The sequence below is a fragment of the Acinonyx jubatus genome, chromosome D3 (assembly GCF_027475565.1).
Source record: "Acinonyx jubatus isolate Ajub_Pintada_27869175 chromosome D3, VMU_Ajub_asm_v1.0, whole genome shotgun sequence".
Lineage (NCBI taxonomy): Eukaryota > Metazoa > Chordata > Mammalia > Carnivora > Felidae > Acinonyx > Acinonyx jubatus.
This window is the reverse complement of record NC_069392.1, coordinates 37,778,025-37,797,883: the sequence shown is the minus strand read 5'-3', so window position 1 is coordinate 37,797,883 and position 19,859 is coordinate 37,778,025. Positions and strand designations below refer to the sequence as shown.

At 39.4% G+C, this 19,859-nt stretch overlaps 1 protein-coding gene across 4 annotated transcripts in view; it reads right to left on the bottom strand.

Annotated features, from left to right (window-relative positions):
• The window catches only part of AKAIN1 (A-kinase anchor inhibitor 1), a 95,211-nt gene that overhangs the window by 34,039 nt on the left and 41,313 nt on the right, over positions 1-19,859 (bottom strand). The window lies entirely within an intron of this gene.

Sequence of the window (19,859 nt, the reverse complement as noted above, 5' to 3'; positions counted from 1 at the left end):
GGGTTCAAGCCCCACATCAGGCACTGTGCTGACAGCTCGGAGCCTGGAGCCTGCTTCGGATTCTGTGTCTCACTCCCTCTGCCCCTCCCCCACTCACGCATGCACGCTCTCTCTCGCCCTCTCTCTCAAAAATAAACATTAAAAAAAATAAAATAAAATAAAAAAGATCTTAGCTGATGGCCAGTCATCGAAGTGAATGCACCTTCAGATGATTCCAGCCCAAAGAATTCAAGTTATCCCAGCTGAGGCCCAGTAGAGCAGAGACAAGCTGCCCGCGCCGACCTCCCTAGCAAACCCGCCATGACCCAGATTGAAGATTCATGACCAAAAGAATGGTGCCATGTTGTTAAGCTACTAAGTTTTGTGGTGGCTTGTTACGCAGTAATAGGTAACTAGAACAAGGTTGATAATGGTTTATCTACATTTTGCAGATGAAGAAACAGAAGTAAGGAGACACTGTAAATTGCCCAAGCACACAGCTCGTACATGGAATTTGACCCCCTGTAGCCTGCCTCCACAGGCTTAGCTCTTAGACACCATGCTATCCTTCCACTTAATAAGTACTTCTGAAAAGAATGGTTTGTCATTGATTCATAGCCCTACTTATCCCTTGTGATGTTTCACAATGCATCTCACTTAACCAAATTATTTAATATTACATCTATTTTTGTTTGCTTGTTTTGAGAGAGAGAGCAAGCGGGGGAGAGGCAGAGAAAGAGATAGAAAATCCAAAGCACGCTCTGTGTTGTCAGCACAGAGCCCGATGCGGGGCTCAAACCCACAAACTGCCAGACCATGACCTGAGCCGAAATCAAGAGTCAGACACTTAATCAACCGACACACCCAGGAGGCCCTGTTATATATTTTAAGTAAGTTTTATGTAATTGTATTTCCTCCAAGAAATCATGTTACCATTTGATAACAAATATCTTAGAAAAAAACTATGTTAAAAAAAAAAGAGGGTTTTTTGGCCTCTTCTATTTATATTTCCCAAGAACATAAGATACTGAAATTTTACTGCTGGGTGAAGCAACGTTTATGCAGTCTGACTCAATTTCTTTGTATCATATCTGTAAAACTCCCTCTGAGGGAAATATTAAGACTATAAAGATCAGGATGATGCCAAAGAAGGAAAGAGTTACCAGACAAGTGAAAAAAAAAGGGTGGTATCTAAATTATACACTTTTGGTTTTTTTTTAAAAAAGCTACTTTTTTTAAAAAAAATTTTTTTAATGTTCATTTATTTATTTTGAGAGACAGAGACAGAGCATGAGCAGGGGAGGAGCAGAGAGAGAGACACAGAATCTGAAACAGGCTCCAGGCTCCGAACTGTCAGCACAGAGCCCGACGTGGGGCTCGACTGTGAAATCATGACCTGACCCGAAGCCCGACGCCCAACCGACTGAGCCACCCAGGCGCCCCTATGCTTTTTGTTTTAAAGTTTACAGCATAATTAGATATTTTGAAGCAAGATAAATGATTTGGTGAAAAGTTGTACTTAAACATCTCCTGAGTTAAGATGGCAGGAAAAATATTTCATTTCATAATTGGTTGAAAAGTATTCAATCATTAAAATACTGCAAGTCGATATTGTGATGTGCAAAATAAATAAGTGTAATAAACCATTTTAATGACTACTAACCATGAAAATGCTCAAATCCATTCCCAAGAGAGAACTTGCTTTAACTGACCAAAACACCGCTGCATAATACATGTGAATGCCCTTGGGACTAAATGAACACAATTGCTAAAAGATTTGCGTTTAGAAATAAACAAAACGAAAATTAAATATCAGATCATGGGGCACTGTAGTTGTTTTTCTGTGTATGCGTATTATATTTTGTAGCTTTCCCAATCTCTGTGTATTTTTTCCCCAAATCATTGATTTAAAACACTGACATTTTCCCCATGTCCCGAAAGAACAGACATCAGTGACATGGAAGTCCAAAAAAAGCAGCTGGCAACTCTACTCTGAGCCAAAAAAATGATGGATTGACTTTTGTTATATTCTAGTTGGACTAAAATGATGCATTTTCCCTTGGAGGGGAAAACCCAGTCAAGACCACCGGTAGGTGTTGTTTTTCTACACTCTGTGCCTGAGGGTAGGGGTCACGTCTGGCTAGCTTTAGCCCAGGTCTGGTACATATATTTGCCTAATAAATAATTGATTAAAGCTCTGTTATGGATGAACCAAGCTCTGTTACGGACGCTGGGAATCCAGAGATAAGGTCCAAAGAACCATCCTGAACTCCAGGAGGACAGAAGCAGAGTGGAGCTGGTGACCACACAACACTTGACTACAGGAGCGGTGGGAAGCAGCAAGCACCTGTCCCACCTGGGCCTTCCTTGGCATGAGCCCTCCTCTGCCGTCTGCTGTGCATACTTAAAGACCCAGAAATGAGATTACAGCCAGAAAAAGGGGGGTGCAGGATTACTTCTAAGCTGCCTGGTACGTTTTGTTCATCTGCTCCTACACTCGTGCTGGCACAGGAAGACCAAAATCCAAGAAACATGCTCCAAGGGCTTGCCCAGAGCCTCCCCTCACCACTGCATTTATCCCGTACCTGATCTCTGCTCCCTACCCTCGGCTTCCTGGCTGTGTAAGCCAGCTTGTCTCCCACGAACTTTTTTTAAACTTTCACACTTGCAGGGAAGTTGCAATAGCACTGGAAACTCTCGTGTTAGAGAGGACCTAACCTGGCTAAGACCCCTCAGGATCCGTAGCATAACGAAGTCCAAGTTCTTGAGGGCTGCCGCTCCCAGTGTGCAGGCTCCTAAGAGAGACCAGTGGTCTGAGGCTTCCCTTTCAAGGGGGGCCCTGCCTACAGAAACACGGAGGGTCATGTACTACGTCCGGGAGCACAGAGCAGCCCCACCATGGGAAAATTCTACTGAAAAGGAGACATCTGGCCTCATGCGCAGGCCTCAGATGCTTTTCAGAGACGGAATTACCAAACTTTCCAGCAGTGCTTTGATGTGGGGGGCTGTTCTGGACACTGTAGGATGTCTCCCAGCATCCCCAGCCTCTAACAGCTAGATGCCAGTATCCTCACTGCACAGGCACATGACTGGTACAGTCACACAGAGCCCCACGTTCCCAAGAGTGTGGCTAATCTGCCGTTGCCATCTTGAAATTCTTTTTTTTTTTTTATGTCTATTTATTTTTTGAGAGAGAGAGAAAGAGAGGGGGTGCATGCGCATGCATGGGGGAGACACAGAGAGGCAGACAGAAGATCTGAAGTGGGCTGTGCACTGACAGCAGAGGGCCCAATCTGGGGCTCAAACTCACGAACCGAGAGATCGTGACCTGAGCTGAAGTGAGACAAACAGACTGAGCCACCCAGGCGCCCGCCATCTTGAAATTCTTCACACCCTTATCTTTGCATCTGTGTTTTGTGAGTGAAGTTCCATGGGACAGTGGAGCATGTGCCTGTGCAGAGATGCACACAGCGTGTCGTCCTTTGCCACTCCACGTGCACATCCGTATCACTCTAGCAGTGAGTGAGCACGGAATTCCAGAGGTTCGTGAGTTCAGAGAGCCTCAAAGCCTCACAGTAAGTATAAGCGTTAAGTCTACAACTGAGGGAGGGCTTGGGAGGCAGCCACACTTAGAACCACAACTTACTTAGGACACAGAAAGAGGGCAACGGCATTCTAAGAAACATGAACAACCAAGGGGCCCTATCATATTCTTACTTCCTCCCTATATTAGCCGATCACTTACACTGGAAATAATGAGATAGAAAGAAGAAAAAGAAAAGATGGGCGATCCCAGTTGCTTGACTCTCAGTCCTTCCTGATTCATGGGTGAGCCAAAGTAGAGCATGTTGGCAGATCATGCGCATTTTAAGAAATAAAAATGGTTCGTCAGTTTTGTGCAGACACAGATATGCATGTACAGGCTATGAAATTCTAATTGTGCACTTTCACTGATTTGGCATTTATTTAATTGAAAAATAGTATTGCACAGTATTAAGATGAATGGTAAAATTCATGCTCATCATTTAAAATTTTAATTTTCCTTCACTGAGGAGAACACTATGTAGCAGCAAATCAAAAACATATTGAAGGAAGGACAGGGGGAAGGAGAGGGGGAAGGAGACCAAAGAAGAAAGAAAAAGCTTTCTATTTTTGGTGCCTTTAATGACCTTTAGTGTTGCTTTTTAAACAAGGGGCCCCACATTTTCATTCTGCACTGCGCCCTGCAAATCATGTAGCTCGCATTGCCGGGAGTACCCTTCAGTCTCAACAAGTAAAAATGCCTCCACAGCTTGCCAAGTGTCCCCCTGGAAATGGGGGAGGGGAACGCAATCACCCCTGGCTAAGAACCACCGCCCTAGACAGCATGTGTTTAGTAAAGACTGGCAGTGCTATGAAACCTCATGTTTTAAATTCTGGACGCGGGGGCTCCAGGGTGGCTTGGTCGGTTGGGCATCCGACTGTGGCTCAGGGTTTGGGGTTTCGAGCCCCAGACTGGATTCACTCTTCTCAGCGTAGAGCCCACTTCAGATATCTTCTGTCCCCCCTGCCCCTCCCCAACGCTTACTTGCACACGCGCGCCCTCTCCCTTTCTCTCTCCCTCTCTCAAAAACAAACATTTAAAAACAAAATAAAATGAGTTCTGTACACTGTAGGAGCCAAGTGCTGGATAAGAGGCTAAAACTTAAAATCTTTTCCTGTTTGGTGACTCCAGGGTTTTTTTCATTTCAGGACATTGCAAGATCACGGGAGGGTGAAACATAGCGTTTTCTTTTGTATAAGAAGAGGGCAATTGTGGAATTAGTAGCTAGATGGTGGTTTCTCAAGCAAATCAATTTGGAAGGCATATATTTAAAATAATGACATAGAAAGTGATCTCCTTAAAACTCTCCTCGGCACCACACCTGCCTTGGAAACTCTTCACATACTTCTAAGGGACACATCTAGCTCCACTCAGAGACCAGTTGTGGCCTCAGGATATGTTGGTCTCAACAAGTCTGCAAGATACAGCAACTCCCAGAGGCCAGCACCAAATGCAATCAGGACCTCAGTTAGTTGAGGGGCAGCAGAGAGCTCATCAAAAGATGGAAAATGTTTACAGATGCCATGAGACTTTTTTTCTTACAGATTCACGCAAGGTGAGCCTCTCATTAAGGTTAAACATTTTTAATACAAATTAGAACTCAAATTTTTATGTGATTTATCATCTAAGCATATTTTAAGTATTTTCTCTGTAAATTACTGTTGCAACCCTACATGATAAAAAAGATTCTTATTGTTACTATTGTATAATTAGGTAAACTCAGGTTCAGAAAGACTAAGTAACTTTCTCTGAATCACATTGCATGTATGTAGAAAATTCTGGTATTAAAGCCAAGTTTCTGAGTCTAAGCCAAGTGATGTTTCCCAATACCATGTGACCTGTACATTTTATATGTTAACTTTGAACTGTATTTTCCTAGGGGCACCTGGGTGGCTCAGTCAGTTAAGTGTCTGACTCTTGATTTCAGCTCATGTCATGATCTCAAGGTTCATGGAATCAAGCCCAGTGTCGGGCTCTGGGCTGACAGCATGGAGCCTGCTTGGGATTCTCTCTCTCCCTCTCTCTCTCTGCCCCTCCCCGACTCATATGCATTCTCTCTGTCTCTCTCTCTCTCTCAAAATAGATAAACTTTAAAAAAATGAATTATATTTTCCTAAAAGATTTGAAGACTAATAATTTTAAGGATTAAATATATATAATTGCCTTTTATGGCAGTCTAATAAAACATTTAGGCAATTCAATCCCAGGATTCCCAAAACAAAGTAGGACACTTAGCTTATTAAATAGCATTAAAAATGTATTTCTAGGCTCATACATTATATGTAATATCTATAAATAATAAATATACTATTCTTATTTTACCACATATAAATTGCTTCTAAGTTAAATTATATAACAAAACTAGGTCTTAAGCCTAAAGGGAAATTGATTTCATTATATACTTACCTTGACTCTTTTCTTCAGTGTTTGAAATTTGCAATAATATGACCTTCTGAAATGTGGAACCAAGAAAACTACCCCATTTTTCCATTCTACCCAGATTATTGGAGGAACATTAAAAGCTACCTATAATGTCATTGGAGAGGATACAGAGTCTATACTGCTGGGAGCAATCCCCGGCACATATATCACAGGCTCTTCCCTATTCCATCCTCAAATGTGACTTTGAACCTGCCTCAGAGAACTGCCTGCAGGTGCACCGCCAAGGCAAGAGGGATATCACCCCCAAGGCCCTCAGTGCAAATCCCTGGTAGATGTCCCTCTGGGGCCATATACTCCTGCCTTGTGCCCTATACTGGAAGATGATGCTAACTCAACTTTGACCCCTAGCCTAATCACAGTAGGACTCCTCTGCCTGTGGCTATACAGACCCTCCTGCTAATCAATGTGTGGAATCCTGGTTGTATGGCTGCTATGATCATTGAGTGGTTGAGATCTCACCAGGAACAAGTGAGACAAAACCACCACCGGTTTTTAAGCAGTGACAAACCTACGGTCTTGTCAATAACCAGAAGAGGTATCTTCCTTGAACCAGGTCAGGGCCTGGGTGGAGAGGCCCCAGGTGGGCAGGAGAGTTAGAATCTTCTCTTGGTTTTTACTTCAATGAGATGACTATGAGGTGAAAAGTGGGATGACCATTTGTTCATCCATTCATCCATTCATTCATTCATCCGACATGTACAAAGCATTTGCATGTGCCCTGTTCTGACAAGAGAAGACACATGAGAAACAGGAGAGTAAGGAACCAGGCAAGCTGCCTGCCTGTTGTGTTTGCCCTTTGAAGTTAGACCAGTGCCTCTCAGCCCAAGTGCACTATCAACCACCTAGAGAGCTTTTAACAAACACTTAGGCCTAAGGCACACCATTAGAGATTTTTACTTTACCAGACTGGGTTGGGCCTGGATAATCGATATATTTTAAAAGCTCCCCAGGTAATGTTCATGTGTAGCCAGCATTGAGAACCCCGGAGCTACAGCACAGACAGTGATGGAATGGGCAGGAACAGGGACCAAGAAGTAAATAATCTATGACCAGATCAAAATCCTGACCCCTTTAATATGTTTATATGTTAAGTTCCTTTGGGTTTTCCCTGAGTAAAAGCCTGCCTTGGCTATGCTTAGAAAACAGGAAAAGACATGTCTATCCATGCTTGAAGCAACGCTTTAAAGGGAGCACAGCACACCCTCATCTTGTCCTGGTGGTGGCAGTGGTCATTGAAGGTTGATGACCCCAAGCAAAGATAAACTTTGGGGACCAGAGTCAGGCCCAGATCAAATATATCTGCTCCTTGTAGAGAGTCTCCTTTCAAGTGCTTAATATGCTCCTGCCTTAAGGGCACCCTTTTATCATATCAAAGTCCCAGTGGCCACCACACAGCAGGGTGCGTGGCTCAGACAAGACAGTCGGTGAATGTTTGTTGAATAAATGAGTGAAAGTATCTAAAGCATTTATACCCCCTCCCCACTCGCTTATTTATGACCTTTCCTGGTATCCCCAGATCTACTCCCACAAAGGCTAGGCTGGACATGACCTTTACTGAGAGATCTGCTCTGGCCAAAAGTGCTGCGTGGAGAATGGGTCATACTCATTCTTTTTACTCAATTCTGGCCTAATGGACATCAGCTCCGCCCCACTAGCATTGCCCTCTGGACCCAAGAAAAAATGGCAAGATAAATGAAGCTATAAAGGTTGTCTTTCTTAACATAAGTTATTTTTAGAGCAAAACAACTATTATTTATTGCCTGCTACAGCATGGCCTGATGATGTCGTGAAATAATCTATTCTGAAGCATGAGTCAGATTGCAATTAAGGCCATAGGGAATTTCATTCTAAATTCCCTGGTTAGGGGTGATCGAAATCTCATTTATGGTATTGCAAGAAACATATACTTCCACTTTTCATTCCCACAAAAATGTAAAATTAAAATGGAGAAGCAGAAATAAGTGCACAAGAATGTTAGAAATAAATTCAAAATTAACAACTTCTGTCAGAAACACAAGACGTGGATGACACGGAGATTCCCTGTCTAAATACCAAACAGACCCATCATACGGGGCTCACGTGAGGTGTCCAGAACAGAGATGTTACTCTCGTAATTTGAGTGTATTTCTCAAGCACTATTTTTCTCGTTTTTTTTAATGTTTTTTAAAAATTTTTTTAACGTTTATTTATTTTTGAGAGACAGAGAGAGACAGAGCACGAGCAGGAGAGAGGCAGAGAAAAGGGGAGACACAGAATCCAAAGCAGGCTCCAGGCTCTGAGCGGTCAGCACAGAGCCCAACACAGGACTGGAACTCACAAGCTGCGAGATCATGACCTGAGCCGAAGTCAGACGCTTAACCAACTGAGCCACGCAGGCGCCCCAATTTTTTTCTCATTTGAAAGAAAAACATTTTAAAGGAATGGGGGAAAAGCACTGCATTTTTGCCTCCTAGTTTCAGCAAATAGATCGTCTGTCACTGTTTGTAACATGAAACGTCATTTTAGCCACAAGTTAAAGAAAAACAGCTTGGCATTTACTTTATAAAGTTGTTCTTTGCTTTAAGAAAAATGCAGGTGAGGTGCCTGGGGGGCTCAGTCAGTTAAGCCTCGACTCTTGATTTCAGCTCAGGTTATGATCTCATGGCTTGTGAGATCGAGCCCCACATCGCACTCTGCGCTATCTTGGGATTCTCTCTCTCCCTCTCTCTCAGCCCCTCCTTTGCTCTCTCTCTTTCTCAAAATAAACATTTAAAAAAAAAGAAAGAAAGGAAGAGAAAAATGCATGTGACGCACATCGTACACAATAGGCGTTCTACAAATGTAGCTCCCCTGCCTTTTCTTACATTTATCTCCTCTGCCCAGTAAGTGTGTGCCCTGAGAGCTAAGATATTAAATCTCCAAGATGTTAAGGGTGACTTTTAGACAATGATTAGGAAAGAGACACAGGAAGCAGGTTAACTAACTCCAAGTCACATTGCAAGTCAGAAAAACTTTTGAAGGAAAACTCCAGTACCTCTCCCTATCTCCCGTGACTATGTGGTTGTTTCACACACAAAAAATATCTTTATAAGAAAAAGGAAAAAGCTTTCGGGGCACCTGGGTGGCCCGGTCAGTTAAGCTTCTGACTTTGGCTCAGGTCATGATCTCACAGTTCATGAGTTTGAGCCCCACGTTGGGCTGAATCCTCTATCCCTGTCTCTCTCTGCCCCTCCCCGGTTCATTCTAATTCTCTTTCTCTCTCTCTCTCTCTCTCTCAAAATAAACATTAAAAAAATTTTTACATAATAATAATTTCAGAAAAAGAAAAGTAGAAAGCTTTCTTCCTAAGAAAATTCATGAAGGACCGAAGATAATATTCAAAGAATAGTATCTAAAAATGTATGTGTGTCTATGACACAAAACCACAGAATGGGAGCTTAGGTCTCAAAAAAAAAAAGGAAAAAAGAAAAAAGGCAAACAGAACATGAAACAATACTTCAAATCCAAAATACAAATCTACCCCAATTAAATAATATTAAAAACATAATGCTTTACACTCTCACCAGAAAATCATCATTCAGCTTTTAAATTTAGACAATATCAGAATTATTTAGATCAGCAAGATGGCCATCTGCTTTCAAGCATGCAGCTGCTAGCCTTTAAACAGCAACTTTTCATGATTCATAACTTATTCATCCCAGGATGCACTTAGACATCTGCTTTATCATCAATTCGGCTTGTCATAGCATTTGGCTTTAAAGTTTCACAACCTCGACCCAGGTAACGGATTGAACCAGTAAATCAGTCTTCTTCCACAGAAAGAAAATCAACTGTATAGCCCTCTCCAAGACAGATGGCCCAACATTAAAATCATATACATGCATATGAATCTAAAAACATATTATTATTCATTCCCTTTAAAACAATAACATTAGCGATAGCTACCATTTAGCCTACTATAGGCCAGACACTTCATCTTTATCTTCATTAACACTCTGGAAATTAGATCCTATGAGCTTTGGTTCACAACGCAGAAAATCAGCAAGATTTTGGGCTTACCCAATGGCACGAAGTGTGGACATGGCAGAGGTGAGCTCCTTGCACCCAGGCCTATCTGTCCTCAAATCCACACTTCTGCAGACACCAACTTTGCCTCATATTTGAATGGCCCTGGAATAACTTAAATATTGTCATCGGTTGTTTAGAGGAGCAACTATACTCATTTCAATGCCATTTAGTTTCAATTCAAAGACTATCTCACATATGACATCCAGTTAATATAAACGCTCTGAAAACTATCAAGCGCTGTGTAAATTTCTTGGCTCTTTTTTTTTTTTTTCCAAGTCAACTTTTGACAATCCTGTCTGTCCATTCTTTCACTCTCACTAAGAGCAGTAGCCTGGAGAAGATGGAGAATCCAGGGAGGGTGCAAGGACAGAGCTCATTTCTGTGTGGTTGAGAGAACACTTTGTTAAATTCTAAGTTGGAGGAAGGCATTCTCAAAATACAGAAGATTTTCTCCAAAGGAGACTAGTTTTATCTCTTGTTCTTTTTTTTTTAATGTTTTTATTTATTTTTGAGAGAGCACATGTGTGCACACATGAGCAGGTGAGGGGCAGAGGGGAGGGGGGGGACAGAGGATCCTAAGCAGGCTCTGGGATGACAGCACAGAGCCCAGTGTGGGGCTCAAACTCATGACCAGTGAGAACATGACCTGAGCCAAAGTCAGACAATTAACCAACTGAGCCACCCAGGCACCCTGTCTCTTTTTCTTTGTCTCTAATCTTAGTGTGCAAATTATTTGTTGCCTGCTATTTATTTTAAAACTAGGTGGTTAAGTGGATCCAATAATATCAAATCTTGGTTCTGAAACCTAATATTGGCCTTACTTTCGTCATCTGTAAAAATGGGGATAATGACACCATTTGCCCTATGTCTTCTTTTTATATGATATGTAGCAGACAATGGAATGGCATGAAAAGATGATAACAGTACATTGTGTAAAAAATATATCAAGAAGTAATATGCATAGTCAGTATAATGTTTTTGTTTTAAAAAGTGGAAGCTATATTCATAGAGACGAGGTCTGTGAAGTTATATATAAAATACTAACAGTGGTTACTGATGAATAAAATGTGATTTTTGTTTTCCTTTTGATTATCTACGCTTATCAAAATTTCTAAAACTCTGACAACAAACATTTTCCAGTGGTGAAGTATTTTTAAATTTTAAACAATAATGGGGAATTAGAAAATGCAATAATTATAGGAGAAAGATAAGCAGGCAGTCTGGTTAACTTCAACCACCTTTAAAACTACATATTTAATTAAAAAGCAAGACCCAACAATATGCCGTCTACAAGAAACCCACATTGAATACAATGATCAAGGTGGTTTAAAGGTTAAAGAATGGGAAATAACATACAGTCTATTCTCATTATTCACAAAAGATATGTTCTATAAAGTAGCTGCAAACATGGAACCATCGCTCCCAAAGGAAATACAGGGTTGAGTTCTTTTTTTTTTTAATTTTTATTTATTTTTTTTTATTAAAAAAATTTTTTTTTAACATTTATTTATTTTTGAGACAGAGAGGCAGAGCATGAACAGGGGAGGGGCAGAGAGAGAGGGAGACACAGAATCCGAAACAGGCTCCAGGCTCCGAGCCGTCAGCACAGAGCCCAACGCAGGGCTTGAACTCATGGACCGTGAGATCATGACCTGAGCCGAAGTCGGACGCTTAACCGACCGAGCCACCGAGGTGCCCCCAGGGTTGGGTTCTAATAAGCCTCTGATCATAACATTTTTGTCAACTGATCAATACATAACCTTGTTTTATGTGTGTTTCGGTTTAAAGACACTTTATTTACTATACGTTGTTGAGTCATTAAAACTGACCTCACACCAATAGCACAGCCAATAGCACGGCCAATAGCACAACCTAACTCAGATTAGGAACTTACCTAACAATCTCCTCCATAAAGCATGTCACCACCTTCTCCTGCTTCGAAACACCAGACAACACCTTAGCACTACATTGAGAGCCATGTTAAACAGCTAAATCACCAACAAAAAGCAAGCACAAATGTGTGAAAATCCAAACCGACCACAAAAAGCATACTTGTTTACAGTGTGAGAACTGAAACAAGAAGACAAAGTGTTGCCTTGTTCAGCCTCAGCTGGGAACATAACATGCATGTCAGGCAACTCAATTGTTCTGTCATCCTGTGCATGTCCTTGAATGACAGAAAAAGTATTTCAAGTACTGAGTTTTGATTGATCTATTTTACAAACAGATTTTACTGAGTAGGCAAATTTGCAAATATGGAATCGGTGAATAATGAGGACTGACGGTACCATACAAATATTAATCAAAAAGAAAGCTGGAGTAGCTATGTTATTATCAGTCAAAATAGACTGCAGAGCAAAAAAAAAAAAAAAAATTACCAGAGATACAGAAGGACATTACTTAATGATAAAAGAGTCAATTCAGAAAGACATAATAGTCTATTAGATTATTGTCTCTTTAATAAGAGAGCTTCAAGATACATAAAGCAAAAAAGTGTTAAAACAAAAGGAAAAATGAAAAAAAAATCCACAATTTTTGCTGGAGGCTTCAGCACTCCTTACCTAACAATCAGTAGACCAAGAAGGCTGAGTATGAGCTAGGATATAGAAGAAATGAACAATACTAGCAACCAACTATATCAAGATGACATTTATAGACCATTCCACCCAAAAAGAGAAGAATACACATTTTTTTTAGTGTACATGAAACATTTAAGATAGACAATATTGTCTCCTAAATATACCTTACCAAATTGAACACACTCAAAATCATAGAAAGCTTATTCTCCATCATGGAATTAAAGCAGAAATCAGTAACAGGAAGATTTGTAGGGAATCCCCAAGTGGTTGGAAACTGAACAATAATACATTTCTAAATAATCCATGGGAAAAATAAGAGGTATCAAGGGAAATTACAAAGTATTTTGTACTGAATGAAAATAAAAATACAACATTAAGATATGCTAAAGAAATGCTTACATGGAAATTTATAGCATTAAATATCTATATTAGAAAAAAGAAAGATCTAAAATAAACAATCTAAGTTTAATTTTAAGTCTAGAAAAGGAGGGCAAAATAAAGTTAAAGCTAAGAGAAAGAAGAAAACAATAGAGAGCAGAAATCAATGACATTGAAAACAGGAAAAATAATAAGGGATATCAATGAAACGAAAAAGACATCTTTGAAAAGATTAAAAAAAAAATTAACAAACCTGTAGCCAAACTGACAAAAATAAACAAACAAAACCCCACAAGTTACCAGTATCAGGAATGAAGGGGAAATACCGCTATAAATTCCACACATATAGAACAGATAATAAGAGTATTACAAACTAATTTACTCATATAAAACTAGTAAGTTAGGGGGCGCCTGGGTGGCTCAGTTGGTTAAGCGTCCGACTTCGGCTCAGGTCACGATCTCACTGTCCGTGGGTTCAAGCTCCGCGTCAGGCTCTGTGCTGACTGCTCAGAGCCTGGAGCCTGTTTCAGATTCTGTGTCTCCCTCTCTCTCTGACCCTCCCCCGTTCATGCTGTGTCTCTCTCTGTCTCAAAAATAAATAAATGTTAAAAAAAAAATTAAAACTAGTAAGTTAGATAAAATAAACCAATTTTTAAAAAAACTACCAAAACTTATCCAAGATTAACAGAATAGTCCTGTATCTATCTATTAAAGAAATGGAATTCATGTTTAAAGAGCTTTCCACAGAGAAACTTCTAGGCCTTCATGGTTTCACTGATGAATTCCACCAAACATTTAAGGAAGAAATGTTTATGCCAGTCTATGCCATCTCTTTCAGAAAACCAAAGAGACAGAAATACTTCTCATCTTATTTATGAGGAAGCATTATACTGATATCAAATCCAAACAAAGATGGTGTGTGGAAAGCAAACTATAAACCTATATATATTATGAACATGGAGCAAAAAATTCTTCAACAAAATACTACCAAATTTAATCCTCCAGCATATGAAAAGAATAATGCATCATAACCAAATGAGTGTTAGGAATGTAAGGCTGGTTCAACATTTGAAAGTCAATCAATGTAACCCATCCTATTAGCAGCCTAAAAAAGAGAACCCACATTATCATATCATTAGATGCAAAAAAAAATCATTTGATGATATTCAATGTCTATCGATGATAAAAATTCACAGCAACCTTGGAATAGAAAGGAGCTTCCTCGACCAAATAAAGAGCATCTGTGAAAAATCCTATGACTAATACCATACCTAATGATGAAAGACTGCATGTTTTCCCCTAAAGATTAAAAACAAATCAAGAATATCAACTCTCACTACTTCTACTTAATATAGTGCTATTAGTTCTAATACAGTGCTAGTAGCCCTAGCCAATGCAAAAAAGGAATAAAACTGGAAAAGAAATGAAATGATCCTTATTTACAGACAACATGATTGCCTAATAAAAACTCCTAAGAAATCCACAAGATAGCTCCTACAACTAATAAGAGAGGTAAGCAAGATCAGAGGAAATGAGGCCAACATACAAAAATCAACTATATTTCTATAATGAACTTCCAGAAATTGAATTATTTGTAAGTACCATTTAGAGTAGCTCCTCCCAAAAGAAATATTTAGGTATAATCTATCAAAATATATATAAGATCTGTATGCTGAAAACTACAAAATACTGATGAAAGAAATGAAAGAAGAGCTAAATAAATGAAGAGATATATCATGTTCATGGACTGGAGACTCAACATAGTTAAGATATTAATTCCCACAAACTGATCAGTAGATTTCATGGAATTTCAGTTTTATGTAAATATAGGCAAGCTGACTCTAAAATTTATATGGAAAGTCAAAGGAACTACAACAGCCAAAACAATTTTCAACAAATGGTATTAGAATAATTGAACATTCATATAAAAAAAATAAACCTTAACCAATAATTTACAACATATCCCAAGTCAAGTTGTTACAAACTGAATGTTTGTGTCTTTCCAAAATGTATTTGTTGGAGCCCTTACCTCCAACGTGATGATATTAGGAGGTGGGGCCTTTAGGAGACAGTTAGATTAGATGAAATCATGAGGGTAGGCATCTACTCTCATGATTAGATCTAAATGTAAATTTACAAAAGTTCTAGAGGAGAACATGGGAGAATATCTTCCTGATCTTGGGTTATGCAAAAAGTTCTTAGCTATGATATCAAAAACAAGATCTATAGAAGAAAAAATTGCTAAATTACACTGCATTAAAATTAAAAACTTTTGCTCTGAAAAAACGTAGTATTAAGAGAATGAAAAGTCAAGTCACATTCTGGCAGAAAATATTTGCATATCACATATCCAACAATGGGTTTAAAACCTCAAAAGAACTCTCAAAATTCAACAATATGGAAACAAACATCACCCCAACCAAAAAAAAAAAAAAAAAAATGGGCAAAAGATTTGAACAGACACTTTACCAAATAAGGTATACATGTGGCAAATAAGTTCTTGAAAAAAAAATTATCAAAGCCATTAGTCATTAGGGAAATGCAAATTAAAATGACAATGAATACCATTCTATACCTATCAGAAGGACAAGGATGCTGAGCAACTAGAATTCTCATAGGTTGCTGGTGGTAATGCAAAATGATACAATATTTCTGGAGAACAGTGAAGCGTATACTTACTATAAGATCAGCCTATATTCGTACAATATGTACAAGATGGTTATCACAGTTTAACTCATAATCTAAATATCTTTCAGTGGGGAAAGTGATAAACAACTATTGGTACATCCATACAATGGAAGGCTACTCAACAATAAAAAGGAATGAATTCTTGATACATACAACAGTATGGATGAATCTCAGTGGCATTTACTGACTGAAAGAAGCCAGTCAAAAGGTCACATATTGTATGATTCCATTTATGTGACATTTTGGAAAAGGCAAATCTATAGGAATGGAAAACAGATCAATAGTCACCTGATGGGTGGGGAGAAGTGTCTGAATACAAAGGAGTAGCAGAAGATTTTTTGGTACAATGGAACTGTTTTTTGGTCATTACACGACTTTATGCATGTGTTATAACACAGAATTATACACCAAAAAAGTCAATTTAACTGTATGTGTTTTTTAATAGTAAATTAATAGAAGTAAAAAAAATACTTATGCTAACAGAAGATAATTTACTTGCCCAAGTTGGCAGATTGTAAACCTTAGAGTTAAGACAGTTTGTTGTGTAATTTATTTATTCATTGCTCTCTCAGGAATAGGTAAGAGGTTTATATAAATAAATAAAAATTATAACTAGCTTGCAATAAATATTTTTTTAAATATTTTGATAGCTCTCTGTAGAACTATTGTTGCTAAGTGTTTCTCAAACTAATCTTAGAAGTCAAGACTCTGGCTATATAATTGCTTACAATTATACCATTTTATTCCACCTTGAAATCCTTGTTATCATACCTTGTCTAATTCATGTAAAAGAGAAGAAAGATCTTTTTCTTGACAATATATCCCACTTGAAGGCAATCTAAACAAGTCAAGTATATATTTAGGCTATCCCCAAAGAGAGGTACATTAATTCCTGAAGTATATACCAGTCACTGGCTGTAGAAGGGGGATAGCCTAGGGATAAGGAAACTTCTGTCCTCACTTTCTACCTCACAGTCTATTCTTTATTAGCTCTTCCTCAGGGGAGAAGGAGTTGCTAATCTGACTATTCAGTCTAGAATTCTTTGGATGAAACCAGAGCATTGAAAAGCCATTTGAATCTGTGAACATACCCTTTCTCATCCTGGAATAGGTCGGGAAATATTCTGAAATTTTCTTGCGCTCTTTTTCACTTCTAACACCAATGTCTAGTGGTCTTTCTTTTTTCTTCCACTTTGACTTTGTCCATGAATTGGTAATAATGCCTTGATTTTCCTCCACAAAACCAGCAGCACCATATGGAAAGCCCAGATATCCCAGAACGTTTTTCTCCCAAATGGGAGCCTTTTCATAGCCACGGACTAAGTAATGTGGGTCAGTTTAGTATTCTGCAGCAGAGCCAAAATGTTTTTCCATAATGATCGTGTTACCCTCTTTCCTTTGGCAGAGGTAATATGCTTCGAAATCTTCTCACATTGCTCTACAAAGAAAGATTCCACCTTTAGTTTTGGGGAATGGAAAGAGGAATAGATAAAAGATTTAGGAAAGCAGGGGGCTTCATTTTGGTTTTTTGCCTCAGCCACGCACCCCAGCTTAGTTTAACCCATATTGAGGGACATATGGTACTTACAGAGAAATGAATATATTTACACTTTATTCCTCATTTAACTGTTATTAATTTTGTATCATTCCTTTAGAAGGAAGAATAAATGCATGATAGGCTTTAGTTATCTAATTAAATAATTCATAGTCATGATCCCTTCTATTAAGGGGTTAAAATATTAAAATGCACAAAATTAAAATCCTCCTAAACTACAAAGTCCATGAATGGAATAAGAAGGAGGAAATTGAGTTGTATTCCCGATGTAAACTGAGAAACCACTCAAAGACTCTGCCCAACTTAAACCCTGTTCCTTACAATCTGTAGACTAATTAAAACAAGAGACTGCAAGGTTATTTTATACCATGTGATAAGAGTGAATCCTAGCTAGAGTTATATAAATTCCCATTTATTTCTCCCTCATTACGTTGTACTTCTGGACTGAAATTCGTTTCCTGAATCTCTGTCACTTTTCACCTTTGCCTTTAAGGTAAGCAAAGAGGCAGCAGAATCATTCAAAGCAAGTCAATCTGCTGAGGCAAGGACAGAAGTAGACCTCAGGCTTCCTTTGTCCCTTTGCTAAAATCCAAAGAGCTACAATGTGTTTAGAAGGGCACAGTACCAACTGACCCAGTTTTATGAACAGTTCAATGTTAATTTATTGTTATATTCATTTTGTATTACTAATTTATTTTATTTTACTTTATTAATTTTGGAATAATCATAGAACATGCCTCTGTTCCTCCTTTCCTGGGAGTTAGGTTGGCTCAGAGAAAAGGGTGGGGGAGTAGTTCCCTTGACTAGTACAAAACATCTGGATCTCCAGATTATAGAGATTTAGAAAAAGCAATAGTCCTAGAAATGAGACTGTAATGATAAAAATCTGGCAGAGTTCAAAAACAATTCACTGTTCTGATATTCTTTCAGAATAATAACACTATATGAGTTGGAAGACATATGATCAGTAAATGAAAAGGTAAGTTGATATAATATTTTTAGCACCCTATTCTTACTGCCCCAAAATGCTTATGACTTTTTAAGAAAAACTCAAAATTGAAGAAATGACCCAAAAATGTTTCCCCACAGGCTTCTGTACATATCCTATTCAGGTCAATTTATGCCATCCCTGACAGTTATGAATAACTTCTACTTTTCCTATAGTACAAAACTTAGAAGAAAAATGGAAAAGTAAAGCCCTGTCCCAGTAGTGGGATGCTTAAGCCAGTTCAGTCCACTCCAGGAATTACTCACTGCTCTTTACAGTCTTTCACCCACAGTCATGCCTTTAGAAAATGCCTAGTGAACATCACTCATCAATTCTAACTCTGAACAGCACTAGCCCATCCTCACCTCAGAAGTGGAAGGACATTTCCCTTTGGCTACACCTGACCTTGGACCAAAAAGCAGCTATCCCTGAAACTGATAAGGCATTTTGTCAAGATAGGTTGTAAGGAATAGGAAAAAAGAGGTTCAGCGGAATCAGAAAACTCCAGCTGAGGCTCCTAAGACTATCTTAAATCAGCTTCCCTGCGGTGGTAAAAGAGAAACAATACTTCTTACTTCAGAGGGTAATTTGAAGATCAAATGGCATAAAAGTGCTTTATAAAGTTGTAAGTAGTTTATAAATGCAACAAAGAACTATTGTTTTTCAACTTCACCAGATCCTGTGTTGACTGAATAAATGTTCTTCACTATCAGGACCAACTTTCCCCCATTGAATTATTTGGGATGGTCAGCAGAAGGGCTCCTGTTGTCCTCTGACTCAATGACTGCAGTGAGGCTCAGAACTGACAGAAACTCACTCCTGCCACTCAGCTACCATCCTGCTGGGGGTGGGGACCTTCCCCTTCTCAAGTTTTGTTATTTGAATGTGTTGAAACCCAGACTCAATTCTTCCCTTTTAAAATTGCATTATACCTTTCCTCCCCAGCTATCTGAGGTCCAAAGCCTACAGCAAATGCAAACGAACATTTCAAGCGAAAGAACCATAACAAACTTAAGAGTTTTAGTCCCCTCTACTCTTCCATTCTCCCCTTTCCACTCACCCCCCCCCCCACAGCAGTCTTTAATGAAAACAGAGGCTGTAATTTGAAAGACCTTGTATCTAATCTACCAAGAGACAGCTTCTTAAGTTAGCAATGACCATGCTTTCCCCGCTGCTCAAATTACACACACATTACTCACATACACACACATGCACACACCAGTAAGCCGATCGACCGCAGGCAAATCTGACTTTTCACCAACTTGTAGCCACGGATAGCAGCAAAGGGACCAAAGTCCTTCACCGGCAGCTCCAAAAAGACACTGCAAGCGCCAGCGGCGCCGCAGTAGCAGCCTCTGCGCTGCAGCCTGCTGCCAGAGTTTCAGGTCTCATTCCTTGAGGAGTATCGCTCCTCTGCCTATAGTCCCACTTCCGTGGGCTTCACCCACTTCTTTCCTCAGGACATCGGGAGGAACCGGGTCACTCTGCCACTTTTGCAGAGGGGGAAGTGGCTGTGAAGAAGATCTCCACCGAAGTAGCCTGAAGCCCAGGACTCCTGGCCGGATCTCTCCAGCCTCCCGCCCACGTAGGCGCCTGTGTGTCTGGCAAAGGTCCCAGTTC